Here is a 13436-nt window from a genome sequence, read left to right on the forward strand (position 1 = left end):
GTAAGAAAACCGAGCCTGTATGCGTTATTCCCGTGCCAAGCGAGTGTCCCCCAAGACCCGAAGGGAAACGCTACAAGGGTTATTAAAAGAGGCGGTGTGCTCTAGATTAACACTTTATACCAACAGCACGGTTTAACCATAAGCCCAAACTGTGCCCTCTCCTATACTGCAAGCAGAGGCAGCTTTGGCTGTGCAACAGCGGAGGAGCACAGAGGCACTGCAGCTGGCTGGATCCAGTGAGGAGGCCAGTTTTAGTGCAGCGCTTGCAAGCTCCATAGATTTTAAGTACTCCTCCTTCCTTATCTAGGCAACTGGACAACTCTGATAGACTGCTGAGGTGTCTGATATCCGGGGCTACCAGCAGTAAAGTATAGAATTATAAATCTTCAGATCTTGAGAAAGGAGAATTTTCAATAAGAGGTGACCTACAGATCTGCTGACTTTTACAAGCACTTTGCATTAAAGGAGTCACCTCATCATCATCAATTGGTAAACTCGCAGATTACGGACTCTGATGCACATTTGTGTTCATACTTTTCCATTCAGCCAGAAAACACAATTACAATAAACCCTGTGTCTGAGTCCTGTGTATAAACTGCTGCATTTTTACATCACGGAGAAATGTCCGCATCGCCTAGCCGGAGCAGGTTGTCTGACGGAAACGGTGTTTTACAAATATTCAAAATATATTCTTCCACTCCTGAAAACACACTCAAGGGAAAGCCTACAATTGGTAATTTTAAGTCCAGTGATAAAAACAATTCTCAATTTACTGTAAATCTCTGGCAGGCAAAACGTCACTTTAGATTAGTGAGTGCTATGCTGTCATTTGCTGATGGCGGTAAAAGCAGTCAACATTGATTAGGCAACATATTGCGGAAGAGCTCAGCACTCCAGCGAGTATGTTAAACGCTAGATAGTTAGTGTTACAAATGTATTTCCAGTGTGTGTACGTTTCATGACAAATTGTCGGCAGATGCTGAACACCCGCTACAGTCAGCACTTTCAAGTTCTGCTACTTGTTTCGCGTTATCAACATTTTTACCACCAAACATTGTCTATTAGTTTCTACCATCTTAATAGAATTACAGTAGCGCCTTCCTTGTGGCCAACACTTACTGTATGAACTAAGGAACTGCGTGAGACCGGCATGACATGTCCACCTTTCGTGATCCGTGCACAATCCTTGATTTCATGGCTGACTTGGGGTCTATGGACGGGAGCAAACAGCTTTATAATATATAATTGGGAGTTAACCTATGGCCAGTCAAGAAATCACAGTCCATACACAGAAATTGAAATGTGGAAATGTGAAGCCACCTAATCTGAGACCATAAATATAGTGTAGGGTCAGTGTGACAGACAGGGACCAGAGGAACAGTTCACAGCAAAACGTGTTTAATTTGTCCACACTCACGCAGTGTAGAGAACATGGTATCCTCTGGATCGCAGCCGGGAAACAAGACAGTTCATAAATGTCTGGTTGCCAAGGGCAACTGCACCGCCATATCATGCTGCGAGGTGCCAGGAGTTCGTTCTCTGCTGGTCCTGTGTTTCCTCACACAGACGGAGCTTCTGCAGAGCCGACTGCTCCACAGGTTGCCAACTCCAAACTGCCACAAGCAGACCCTTCCTGCAGGGTTCTTTTTCCCTAAACTGGACTCTGTGGCCATGGGCCACTTTTAAGATCGGGCCTGGAGGAAACAGACCAGCCCCACTACCTTCCTGCAGTCCGTTTCACAAATAAAATTCCATACCGGGTTTTCCCGAACAATTCCTTGGTCAAATAACTTGGCCAGGTTCAAGCTTGCTTTTACTCTGCCTCGTGACTCACAGGCAACCCGCTGTGACCACCAGGCACTCCAGCAGATCTAATACCCTTCTGAGCGCATCCTGGGGGACACATAGCGACCCTCGCAAATCACACCAGTCACTGCCTCACAATAGTTTTATTTAACATGTCATAAAAACATAGAAAGATGGGCGCTACACAGAAGATTGTGAGAACTACATCAGATATGGAGCCACATCTAAAGGCAGGTCAACAGCATATTATATTGTGATGAACATGGCATAAAAAATACTTAGCATACAATGGAATATAATCATGGTATTTACATAGTGTTAGCAGTGTATACTAACACATCCTAAACATAATTAACCAGACCGGTACATACACATAAAAAAAATTATAATAATAGTGACAAGATATCACAAACATAGTTGGAACTACTAAGAGAAGCCCCCGTTCCGACCGACATATGTTTCGCCTGAGCTTTCTGAAGGGGTGATCACTCACAGAGAAAGCTGAGGCGAAACGTACACTGTTGTGGGGGCTTCTCTTTATAGTTCCAACTATGTTTATGATATCTTTTCATTAACCCATTCATGACCTTGGGATTTTCCGTTTTTCCGTGTTGGTTTTTCGCTCCCCTCCTTCCCAGAGCCATAACTTTTTTATTTGTCCGTCAATATGTCTATGTGAGGGCTTATTTTTTGTGAAGCAAGTTGTACTTTTGAATGACATCATTGGTTTTACCATGTCGTGTACTAGAAATCGGGATAAAAATTCCAAGTGCGGTGAAATTGCAAAAAAAGTGCAATCCCACACTTATTTTTTGTTTGGCTTGTTTACTAGGTTCACTAAATGCTAAAACTGACCTGATATTATGATTCTACAGGTGATTACGAGTTCATAGACACTAGGTTCTCTTTTATCTAAGTGGTGAAAAAAAATGCCAAACTTTGCTAAAAAAAAAAAAAAATGCGCCATTTTCCGATATCCGTAGCGTCTCCATTTTTTCATGATCTGGGGTCGGTTGAGGGCTTATTTTTTGCGTGCCGAGCTGACGTTTTTAATGATACCATTTTTGTGCAGATACATTCTTTTGATCGCCCGTTATTGCATTTTAATGTAATGTTGCGGTGACCAAAAAAACGTAATTCTGGCGTTTCAAATTTTTTTCTCGCTACGCCGATTAGCTATCAGGTTAATCCTTTTTTAGATAGATTGATAGATCAGGTGATTCTGAACTCGGCGATACCAAATATGTGTATGTTTGATTTTTTTATTGATTTATTTTGAATGGAGCGAAAGGAGTGTGATTTAAACTTTTTATTTTTTTCACATTTTTTTTACTTTTTTTTTTTACTTTTGCCATGCTTCAATAGTCTCCATGGGAGGCTAGAAGCTGGCGTAGCCTGATCGGCTCTGCTACATAGCAGCGATCATCAGATCGCTGCTATGTAGCTTAATAACAGGCTTGCTATGAGCGCCGACCACAGGGTGGCGCTCACAGCTAGCTGGGATCAGTAACCATAGATGTCTCTAAGACCTCTATGGTTACCAATCTGATGCATCGCTGACCCCCAATCATGTGACGGGGTCAGCGATGCGTTCTTTTCTGGCCGGATGGCCGGAAGCGCCGGTTAAATGCTGCTGTCAGCATTTGACAGCGGCATTTAACTAGTTAATAGCGGCAGGTGAATCGCGATTTCACCCGCCACTATTGCGCGCACATGTCAGCTGTACAAAACAGCTGACATGTCCCGGCTTTGATGCGGGCTCACCGCGGAGCCCTGCATCAAAGCTATGGTTACACTCCACTGTATGCTAAGCGCTCTTTATGCCATATTCATCACAATATCATATGCTGATGACCTACTTTTAGATGTGCCCCCATATCTGATGAAATTATCATAATTTTCTGTGCAGCTCCCCATTTACTTGTATGACGTTTTCTGTATTTTTATGACATTTATAATTATTAAAACTATATATATATTTCCAGCTTGTTTTTAGTTTAATGTTTCTTATACTTAAAGCATCAATATTCTGATCTAAGCTGCTCCGTAATTATTAAAACTCTAGTGTTGCTTCTCCTCTGTCTCAGCTTTTATTTTTCTAGCACACTGATCATCCATAAGATTAAAACCACTGACAGGTGTAGCGCATAACAGTGATTATCTCACGACAATGGCACCTGTCACAGGGTGGAATATATTAGGCAGCAAGTGATAAGTCAGTTAATGAAGTTGTGTTGGAAGCAGGAGAACGAGGCAGCGTAAGGATTTCGGAGACTTTGCCAACCGGCAAATTATGATGACTAGGCAAATGGGTCAGAGAATGTTCAAAATGGGGGGGGGACTTCTAGGGTGTTGCTGGAAAACAGTGGTAAGTACCCATTAGATGCTGTCTAGGGATGGAAACTACTGGCCTAGTAACAGACCATTGTTCCAGAAGACTAAAGGTACCTTCACACATAACGATTTCGTTAACGATATCGTTGCTTTTTGTGACGTAGCAACAATATCGTTAACAAAATTGTTAAGCGTGACAGCGACCAACGATCAGGCCCCTGCTGGGAGATCGTTGGTCGTGGGGAATGATCAGGACCTTTTTTTGGTTGCTGATCACCCGCTGTCATCGTTGAATCGGCGATGTGTGATGCCGATCCAGCGATGTGTTCACTGGTAACCAGGGTAAACATTGGGTTACTAAGCGCAGGGCCGCGCTTAGTAACCCGATATTTACCCTGGTTACCATTGTAAAAGTTAAAAAAAAAAAACAGTACATACTCACATTCCGATGTCTGTGACGTCCCCCGGCGTCCACAGGGTTAAAACTGCTTTCGGCAGGAGCGCTGCTAATGCACGCGCTGCTGCCGAGAGCTTCCCTCCACTGACTGTCAGTGCCGGCCGTAAAGCAGAGCACAGCGGTGATGTCACCGCTGCTTTACGGCCGGCGCTGACACAGTGCAGGAAAAGCTCTCGGCAGCAGCATGTGCATTAGCAGCGCTCCTGCCGAAAGCAGTTTTAACCCTGTGGACGCCGGGGGATGTGACAGACATCGGAATGTGAGTATGTACTGTTTGTTTTTTTTTTACTTTTACAATGGTAACCAGGGTAAATATCGGGTTACTAAGCACGGCCCTGCGCTTAGTAACCCGATGTTTACCTGGTTACCCGGGGACTTCGGCATCGTTGAAGACAGTTTCAACGATGCCGAAGTCTTTCCCCGGATCGTTGGTCGCTGGAGAGAGCTGTCTGTGTGACAGCTCCCCAGCAACCACACAACGACTTACCAACGATCACGGCCAGGTCGTATCGCTGGTCGTGATCGTTGGTAAGTCGTTTAGTGTAACGGTACCTTTATTCATACACATGGAGAGAGAACTTTACCAGTCAGGTCCAATCCCACTAAAAGAGATACACAACAGGATGAAAAAGGACACTTACTAAGGAAAAAAGCTATCAGAACACAGTTTATTGTGTATTCACAATGTGGCTTTAATAACAAGAGCTACAATTAGGGTATGTTCCCACGGTCAGGAACTGGCAGCGTTTTGGATGCAGCACATGACCGCTCCATCCAAAGCGCTGCCGGCTTTTGTACACGAGGTGATTCCGCATGTGTTAATTGAAAGTGCGGAATCACCGCATCCTATACATTGGACGGTGATATTTATCTTGGGGAGACTGAGCAAAGAAATTGACATGCTGCAGTCTAGAAAGACGTGCCATATGTCCGTCTCCGCAGGGAAGCCGCGGGTGCCGAAACACGCATAGTGGAGAAGGAATTTCTTGAAATCCCATCCACTGTGCTGTAACATCTTGACGCAGCATTCAATCCACAGCGTTTACTGACCGTGGTAACATACCCTAAGATTGTTTTATAATATTTATTGCTACAGATGTGATACCAAATATGTGATAGCTTTTTCAGGGTTTGAGTTTTTTTTCTAAATGAAAACACTTTTCATTAAGGAAACTGGGATGTTGGTCTATGGGGTGCACATTCTTGATTTTGTTCCTTGGACAGTCTATCCGAGCAAAAAAAAATTGCAGCATGCCCAAGTTTGAGCCAATATTCAAATCCCCATAACTATGCAAGTGAGTGAGGAAAACATTGGACTGAACTCGGATGACATCTGAGCACGGACAGATTTGCATAGACGGACAGAATGGAGAAGATGGAGATTTTTTTTCTCCATCTTCTCATCTGAGAGAATCGGATCACACTATGGTGAAACTCTGATCAAACTCTAATCATTGCATAATTCACCCAATTCTTGGGAATGAGAGGATCTACAGTCATCTGCATTTGCCCTAAGAGGTGGCCTATTAGACCCCATCTTGGGCTAATTATAGAGCTGGCCCGCAAAGTTTAAGGAGAAGGATGTCTATTATCACTCAAAACATAAAACGAGCCATAGTCATATATTACTATATCAGAATTTAGCGCCGCAGCCAAACTTTGGAATTCTTTCTTTTAATTTACCTACAAAAATTTTGTCATTTTGCAAAAATGACAACATTATATGCAGCCAATCGTTCTCAATAATTGAAGACGATCCCAATACGGATGCATTTTACTTTTGTAAAAATGGTCAAATCAACGAAACAAAAACATTATCAATAATTACCCACTACCATTATTCCCATTACCCATTTTTTAGCTTTTGGGTAGGAATCTTTTGTTAAACATTTTCCTCAATCCTGTTCAACAGATTTCTAACAGAACAGTGAACACTGATTGTCTTCAATGCATATAACAAATTGACAATCACTAAGAATTATTTTGGGGAACATATCCACTTCACAGATATGGTAGGCTAATGTCACTATATAAGAGTTCACTATTGCACACCAACACACTTTAATTAGAGCATAACGATTTTACTATAATTTAGCCCATCATTTCTCAGCACATAACACAACTTAAATTTTTACCGCTTCCTGACATACGACGTTCATATACATCACACATTGGGTTTATGTATCACATGTGGAAAGGGTTCACCAAAGAGAACCTGCCTGTATTAACAGTGGAATTTACAGAACACTTTCACATGATGCGACCATTTCAGTATCCATTATTTCATCCCACATAACACCATCGTGGGAAGCTGATGTCCAGGGCTGTGGAGTCGGTAAGCCAAACCTCCGACTCCTCAATTTCCTTGACACCGACTCCACCAAAATGGACTCCGATTCCACGACTCCGACTCCACAGCCCTGCCAGGGCTGTGGAGTCGGTAACCCATACCTCTGAATCCGACTCCACGACTCCAACCCTACAGCAATGCTGATGACTTGCCACTTTGCCACCATTTTTGTACTTTTATGAAGCTCCAATGGATGTGTAGGTACTGTACATCCAAGGTCATGTCCCTGTCCCTCGGCGCCCGCATCTTTCCCTGCACATAACAGCTGATCAGATCATTTAGTTACGTCAAAAAATATATAAAATAAGTTAACTCCTATGTTAAAAGAATTTAAAAAATCACTGAGACTGCTGTTTATCGGTCACCCCACCTCACCTGCAGATGCAACAAAAAGAGATCAAAAAGTTGTTTACACTCCAAAATTTTATAAAAAAAAAAAACATTGATACCTCATGCAAAAAAAAAAAAATCCTTCACACATGAAAAAATAAAAGTTATTGCTCATTATTTCAATGTTCTGAAGGGATTTTTTACCATTAACCCCTTAAGCCCCACACTACCTCCTCATCCCACCCTCTCTCTGTTGGAGTCCCCCAAGGCTCTGTTCTAGGACCCCTACTCTTCTCCATCTATACACTTGGCTTGGGACAACTCATAAAGTCCCATGGATTCCAGTACCACCTCTATGCTGACGACACTCAGATCTACCTCTCTGGCCCAGACGTCACCGCTCTGCTGTCCAGAATCCCAGAGTGCCTATCAGCCATATCCTCCTTCTTCTCCTCTCGCTTCCTCAAACTCAATGTGGACAAATCTGAACTTATCATCTTTCCTCCATCCCACAAATCTTCCTTACTTGACCTATCTATCGCAGTCAATGACATCATGCTTTCCCCTGTACCCGAAGTCCGCTGCCTCGGAGTAACCTTCGACTCTGCCCTGTCCTTCAAACCACACATCCAAGCTCTTTCCACCTCCTGTCGCCTCCAGCTCAAAAATATCTCCAGGATCCGTCCTTTCCTCAACCCCCAATCTACTAAAATGCTTGTGCACGCCCTCATCATTTCCCGCCTTGACTACTGCAACATCCTTTTCTGTGGCCTCCCTGCTAACACCCTTGCACCTCTCCAGTCCATCCTTAACTCTGCTGCCCGACTAATCCATCTCTCTCCTCGCTACTCCTCCGCTTCCCCCCTCTGCAAATCTCTTCACTGGCTCCCATTCCCTCAGCGTATCCAGTTCAAATTGCTAATACTGACCTACAAAGCCATCCACAACCTGTCTCCTCCATATATCTCTGAAATAATCTCTCGATATCTTCCCTCACGTGATCTCCGGTCCTCCCAAGACCTCCTTCTCTCCTCCACACTTATTCGCTCCTCATCCAATCGCCTCCAAGACTTCTCCCGAATATCCCCCATCCTCTGGAACTCTCTGCCCCAACACGTCCGACTATCAACCACAGTCGGATCCTTCAGACGGAACCTGAAAACTCATCTCTTCAGGAAAGCCTACAGCCTGCACTGACACCGCTGCTGCCTCATCACTATCGAAGCTACCGCCTCACCAATACCGGAGCTACCGCCTCACCAACACCGGAGCTACCGCCTCACCAACACCGGAGCTCCTGCAACCCTCAACCTACTGTCTCCTTCCCCATAATCCTGTAGAATGTAAGCCCGCAAGGACAGGGTCCTCGCCCCTCTGTATCAGTCCGTCATTGTTAGTTTGTTTACTGTATGTGATATTTGTAACTTGTATGTAACTCCTTCTCATGTACAGCTCCATGGAATCAATGGTGCTATATAAATAAATAATAATAATAATAATAATAATAATAATAATAATAATAATAATAATAAGCCCCAAGGGTGGTTTGCATTAAATTACCATTACTAGACTAGAACATAACAATTAAAGAGCTACTTCCAACTTTTCTGTTGGGATGCGTTGGTTAAACTTTAAGCAGATAACAATAATTACTTAGAAGAGTTGGTGAAAGATAAAATAATGAACTCATATTATAGTGAATAGGGTCCTGTATCACAGCCCAGCGACACAGACAGGAGCTGTAAAACCACTCACAATCCGTGGAAAGCTGTAGAGCCGTTTTAGAAGGAGGCAGCCATATTTCCCGTCTACATACGTTTCTCTTAAAGGGATTCTGTCACCAGATTTTTCCTACCCCTTCTGAGAGAGCATGATATAGAGACAGACACTCTGATTCCAGAGATGTATTACTTACTGGGCTGCTAGCTGCAGTTTTCATGAAATCCTTGTTTTCTATGCTGCAAATCTACTAGTTCACTGAATGCTGAGCTCTGCATAACTCCGCCCACACCACTGATTGGCAGCTTTCTGTGCACGCTGTGCATAGGAAGAAAACTGGAAATCGGTAGTAAGGGCGGGATTATAAAGAGCTTGTGAATATAGAGGACTACAACATAGATGCAAGTTTTCTAGTCCTCTACACTAGGTGCAAAATGACTAGGTAGTATTTTGATCATATTTTTTGGGGGGGGGGTTTCCAAATTCGAGCTGTGTAAGCTTGAATGTTTATTGGATGAACCAGATCAGGTGATGTGTATTTGTGTAATGAGGGGGAGAGGCCTTAGGATACAACAGCCTATGGCTGTATCAATTACAGGCAGAGTCCTCGACAGCAACTCAGACACTGGCAAGGTGAAGGTGGGGTTCTACTGAAGGCTCGAATTATTAAGAATGAGCTCTTTGGACCTTTTCAGGTTGAAGATGGACTCCAAATCAACTCCTAAACATAATGCCAGTTTTTAGAAGACACTTTCATCAAGTACTGGTAAAGGTAAAATCTGCATTTTTCAAGAACACCACAATTTTTATGCAGGACAATGCTTCATTACATGCATCAAAGCCTCCACTGCTCTGGTGCCAGTAAAGGCCTTAACCCCTTTACCCCCAAGGGTGGTTTGCACGTTAATGACCGGGCCAATTCTTACAATTCTGACCACTGTCCCTTTATGAGGTTATAACTCTGGAACGCTTCAACGGATCCCAGTGATTCTGACATTGTTTTCTCGGGACATATTGTACTTCATGATAGTGGTAAAATTTCTTTGATATTACCTGCGTTTATTTGTGAAAAAAATGGAAATTTGGCGAAAATTTTGAAAATTTCGCAATTTTCCAACTTTGAATTTTTATGCAATTAAATCACAGAGATATGTCACACAAAATACTTAATAAGTAACATTTCCCACATGTCTACTTTACATCAGCACAATTTTGGAACCAAAATTTTTTTTTGTTAGGGAGTTATAAGGGTTAAAAGTTGACCAGCAATTTCTCATTTTTACAACACCATTTTTTTTTAGCGACCACATCTCATTTGAAGTCATTTTGAGGGGTCTATATGATAGAAAATACCCAAGTGTGACACCATTCTAAAAACTGCACCCCTCAAGGTGCTCAAAACCATATTCAAGAAGTTTATTAACCCTTCTGGTGCTTCACAGGAATTTTTGGAATGTTTAAATAAAAATGAACATTTAACTTTTTTTCACAAAAAATTTACTTCAGCTCTAATTTGTTTTATTTTACCAAGGGTAACAGGAGAAAATGGACCCCAAAAGTTGTTGTACAATTTGTCCTGAGTACGCCGATACCCCATATGTGGGGGTAAACCACTGTTTGGGCGCATGACAGAGCTCGGAAGCGAAGGAGCGCCATTTGACTTTTCAACGCAAAATTGACTGGAATTGAGATTGGACGCCATGTTGCGTTTGGGGAGCCCCTGATGTACCTAAACATTGAAACCCCCCACAAGTGACACCATTTTGCAAAGTAGACCCCCTAAGGAACTTATCTAGAGGTGTGGTGAGCACTTTAACCCACCAAGTGCTTCACAGAAGTTTATAATGCAGAACCGTAAAAATAAAAAATCGTATTTTTTCACAAAAATTATCTTTTTGCCCCCAATTTTTTATTTTCCCAAGGTAAGAGAAGAAATTGGACCCCAATAGTTGTTGTACAATTTGTCCTGAGTACGCCGATACCCCATATGTGGGGATAAACCACTGATTGGGCGCATGGGAGACCTCGGAAGGGAAGGAGCGCCGTTTGACTTTTCAATGCAAAATTGACAGGAATTGAGATGGGACGCCATGTTGCGTTTGGAGAGCCACTGATGTGCCTAAACATTGAAACCCCCCACAAGTGACACCATTTTGGAAAGTAGACCCCCTAAGGAACTTATCTAGATGTGTTTTGAGCGCTTTGACCCACCAAGGGCTTCACAGAAGTTTATAATGCAGAGCCATAAAAATAAAACAACATTTTTTTCCCACAAAAATTATTTTTTTAGCCCCCAGTTTTGTATTTTCCCGAGGGTAGCAGGAGAAATTGGACCCCAAAACTTGTTGTCCAATTTGTCCTGAGTGCGCTGATACCCCATATGTGGGGGGGAACCACCGTTTGGATGCATGGAAGGGCTCGGAAGGGAAGGAGCGCCATTTGGAATGCAGACTTAGATGGAATGGTCTGCAGGCGTCACATTGCAATTGCAGAGCCCCTAATGTACCTAAACAGTAAAAAAAAACCACAAGTGACACCATGTTGGAAAGTAGACCCCCTAAGGAACTTATCTAGATGTGTGGTGAGCGCTTTGACCCACAAAGGGCTTCACAGAAGTTTATAATGCAGAGCCGTAAAAATAAAACAAAAAATTTTTCCCACAAAAATTATTTTTCAGCCCCCAGCTTTGTATTTTCCCGAGGGTAACAGGAGAAATTGGACCCCAAAAGTTGTTGTCCAATTTGTCCTGAGTGCGCTGATACCCCATATGTGGGGGGAACCACCGTTTGGATGCATGGGAGGGCTCGGAAGGGAAGGAGCGCCATTTGGAATGCAGACTTAGATGGAATGGTCTGCAGGCGTCACATTGCGTTTGCAGAGCCCCTAATGTACCTAAACAGTAGAAGCCCCCCACAAGTGACCCCATTTTGGAAACTAGACCCCCCAAGGAACTTATCTAGATGTGTTGTAAGAACTTTGAACCCCCAAATGTTTCACTACAGTTTATAACGCAGAGCCGTGAAAATAAAAAATCTTTTTTTTCCCACAAAAATTATTTTTTAGCCCCCAGTTTTGTATTTTCCCAAGGGTAACAGGAGAAATTAGACCCCAAAGGTTGTTGTCCTATTTGTCCTGAGTACGCTGATACCCCATATGTTGGAGTAAACCCCTGTTTGGGCACACGGGAGAGCTCGGAAGGGAAGGAGCACTGTTTTACTTTTTCAACGCAGAATTGGCTGGAATTGAGATCGGACACCATGTCGCGTTTGGAGAGCCCCTGATGTGCCTAAACAGTGGAAACCCCCTAATTATAACTGAAACCCTAATCCAAACACACCCCTAACCCTAATCCCAACAGTAACCCTAACCACACCTCTAACCCTGACACACCCCTAACCCCAATCCCAACCCTATTCCCAACTGTAAATGTAATCTAAACCCTAATCGTAACTTTAGCCCCAACCCTAGCCCCAACCCTAGCCCTAACCCTAGACCTAACCCTAGCCCCAACCCTGACCCTAGCCCTAACCCAACCCTAACCCTAGCCCTAACCCTAGACCTAACCCTAACCCTAGCCCTAACCCTAGCCCTAACCCTAACCCTAGCCCTAGCCCTAAACCTAGCCCCAACCCTAACCCTAGCCCTAACCCTAGCCCTAATGGGAAAATGGAAATAAATACATTTTTTTTTATTTTTCCCTAACTAAGGGGGTGATGAAGGGGGGTTTGATTTACTTTTATAGCGGGTTTTTTAGCGGATTTTTATGATTGGCAGCCGTCACACACTGAAAGACGCTTTTTATTGCAAAAAATATTTTTTGCGTTACCACATTTTGAGAGCTATAAATTTTCCATATTTTGGTCCACAGAGTCATGTGAGGTCTTGTTGTTTGCGGGACGAGTTGACGTTTTTATTGGTAACATTTTTGGGCACGGCACATTTTTTGATCGCTTTTTATTCCGATTTTTGTGAGGCAGAATGACCAAAAACCAGCTATTCATGAATTTCTTTTGGGGGAGGCGTTTATACCGTTCCGCGTTTGGTAAAATTGATAAAGCAGTTTTATTCTTCGGGTCAGTACGATTACAGCGATACCTCATTTATATTATTTTTTTTATGTTTTGGCGCTTTTATACGATAAAAACTTTTATAGAAAAAATAATTATTTTTGCATCGCTTTATTCTGAGGACTATAACTTTTTTATTTTTTTGCTGATCATGATGTATGGCGGCTCGTTTTTTGCGGGACAAGATGACGCTTTCAGCGGTACCATGGTTATTTATATCTGTCTTTTTGATCGCGTGTTATTCCACTTTTTGTTCGGCGGTATGATAATAAAGCGTTGTTTTTTGCCTCGTTTTTTTTTTCTTACGGTGTTTACTGAAGGGGTTAACTAGTGGGCCAGTTTTATAGGTTGGGTCGTTACGGACGCGGCGATA

General features: G+C 42.9%; 1 protein-coding gene across 2 annotated transcripts in view; it reads right to left on the reverse strand.

Annotated features, from left to right (window-relative positions):
* The window catches only part of TUSC3 (tumor suppressor candidate 3), a 489870-nt gene that overhangs the window by 345441 nt on the left and 130993 nt on the right, over positions 1-13436 (reverse strand). The gene's annotated exons all lie outside the window — the stretch shown is intronic.

The sequence above is a fragment of the Ranitomeya imitator genome, chromosome 1, assembly GCF_032444005.1.
Source record: "Ranitomeya imitator isolate aRanImi1 chromosome 1, aRanImi1.pri, whole genome shotgun sequence".
In the NCBI taxonomy this organism is placed as follows: Eukaryota; Metazoa; Chordata; class Amphibia; order Anura; family Dendrobatidae; genus Ranitomeya; species Ranitomeya imitator.